Below are 2,500 nucleotides of genomic sequence, written 5' to 3'. Positions count from 1 at the left end.
GCGCGAGGAAGAGAGCGCCCACCCAGCCATGATTCACCCTCGCACTATTGTATTTATGAGAGCTGCCACGGAAAGGGTGTTATAACAGAACGTAGGGAGCAAGACCGCACACACTTCTGGGTTAGCTAGCACCCGAAAGCGCACGCCCTCAAGAGAACACAACCTCACCCCCAAGGTTTTTCCTCTCTTACCCATACAACAACACTCCCAGTTATATACAACAGCCGAGCAACAAATAACTGAAATCCTTCCATAACTCTTTTTTAACAATTCCCCTCACTCCTGGGCAACGCGGCTACCTCGTCCTCATTCCACCCGAACCCTCATTAACCCCTTTCCCATCCCCCTCCCCCTCCCCTCCCCCCTTTCCCTTATGTGTCCCATGATTCCTTTCATGACGGGCATATGATATCACTATTCTCCCTCCGCCTTGGTCCACATCCGTTTGTCTGTGTCTGTTTGTATCGGACTATGCCTGTCTGTGCGTCCGTGTCTGTTTGCTTGCCTGCCTGTTCATCTGTGTCTGTCTGCCTGTCTATGTGAAGTCTGTCCGTTCCTGTCTATTGGTCTGCCAATCTCTGTCAATGATAATGCCCTTTGTTTTGAGGGTAACAGTGCCGGCTTAGATCTATTTAGAGAACGGAAACTGCTAAAACAACGCGATAAGCTTTCTATCTCTCCTGCTCTCTTTTCCCAAAGCTTTTGTCTCCGTCCCTCCGGCCGTGCGTCCGTGGGTCTCTGGTTCCTCAGAGCCGTAAATGCCGAGTGAGTGGCACTCCCATCAATAGGAGCCGCCACGCAGACCGGGAGCGGGGCAAACGGGGTTAACAAAAATCTCCCTCGGCATCCATCTCCCGTCCATCTGGAAAGGGGTCTTCTCCCCCCCCCCCTCTACCTCACCTTCACCTCAGAGCATAGCAATTGTTACCGACCACCCTTTTCACCTTCCAAAACTTACAAAATCTAAATTAAGAGTTTTAGACAAAGGCAAGACATCTCTTCATAATGCAAAAATAAATGTGTTTTGCCCGTACACAATGGAAAAATAATGTAGATATATTCATTTCATTACGAAGCCTTCAAAACTTTTTTCTTGTCTGCAAGCCTCCCGCGGACGACTCGATGCAAGCCGGGCCGCGGCGACCTTCCAGCCAGACTTCGTGAGAATAGTAAGGATGGGAATTAAGCGAGAGCGAAAAACATAATAAGCGCGCCGCTGTGTCAGGAATACCGCCGGCTTAAAACAAGGTTAGTGAGATACTTGGGAGCTCCCGCACGTGTCCCGGCGACGTAGGACGCGCCCGCGAGCTACCACGGCGGGCGTTAGTCATGGCGATGGTACCTGCCAGTAATAGGGGCGCCGCTCTTGCTTAATGCTATATTATATGACAGCCACTTGAGACAATTACGCGCTGTGATTTAGTCATATGTCACCCCTTAGATGCTACGATAGCAGTTCGAGGGTTGAGGGACTCGACTGCAACGAGCGCGAGAATCGATCTCGAGATCCCGCAGCACAACCAACTCATCAGTATTCTATGGATTAATTTTAAAGCTAAGCCCCCTCCCTCCTCTCCCCCGTACTGTACAAACATCCGCCGGGTGAAGAAATCTCCTTGGCAATTATCTCCCACCAGTACAGGATGTGGCAACAAGGCGGTTTATTAATATTTTCATCACCTTCGCGTTAGAATGTACCCATTGTCTTCGTGCCAGAAAGAGAATACCCCATGCACAAAAACGAAACAAAACAAGACAAAAAACTGCAACAAACTAGATTGTTTGATTGCAACACGAGATTTAGCGCGGGCACTACACTGTGTAAGAGCCATTGTCTTCCTCGAGGAAAAGTTATGAGTTCTCTTCGGTTGTAACAAATAGAACCTCATAAACTGGAACCACAGAATGCGTCAAACTGATTTAGAAACTTACACGGACATCATGTAAATACAGATTACCAGCATGCATTTCGTATCGCAGGAGCGTGGCAGACTTCTATTCCTCAACCTTACTGTTTCACCGAGTTGTCTTTTCTGTCATCATCTTACTCTCTCCGGCCACTCCCTCCTGCAATCTTATTATCAAACATCCCCTAGCCATGTCAGAAAAAATAAAAAGACGAATGTTCTTTCAATCGCACTTAACTCCTTCACAATAAACAACACACATTCGCCTCTCCTCGGCAGGACGGGGACGTGGCGTTTCCCAATATTCAAATATGATCTAAAATTTGAAACGTCCCCGGATATAAGAGGCATTGCGGCGTGCAAGGACCCCGGGGGTGGGATTGCATAAGAGCTGCTACTACCCGTGCATCTGAGTCGATTAAAAATACATTGGTTATGGGGCCACTGCATTCTTTCAAGTTTCCCTTCATAAATCAACTATAAAGGGATACACAAATATTGTAGATATGCCAACGAATGGGACATGGAGAGAGGGGCAAGGAGAAGAGGAGGGGGGGGGGGTAAGGAAGAGGGAGGAAAAGAGAGAGATTATG

At 48.2% G+C, this 2,500-nt stretch overlaps 1 protein-coding gene across 6 annotated transcripts in view; it reads right to left on the bottom strand.

Annotated features, from left to right (window-relative positions):
• Window positions 1-2,500, bottom strand: part of LOC119595425 (transmembrane and coiled-coil domains protein 2-like) — a 178,794-nt gene that overhangs the window by 166,612 nt on the left and 9,682 nt on the right. The window lies entirely within an intron of this gene.

Source organism: Penaeus monodon, chromosome 36 (assembly GCF_015228065.2).
Source record: "Penaeus monodon isolate SGIC_2016 chromosome 36, NSTDA_Pmon_1, whole genome shotgun sequence".
NCBI lineage: Eukaryota > Metazoa > Arthropoda > Malacostraca > Decapoda > Penaeidae > Penaeus > Penaeus monodon.
The sequence above is the reverse complement of the archived record's forward strand: the minus strand, read 5'-3'. Positions and strand labels throughout refer to the sequence as shown.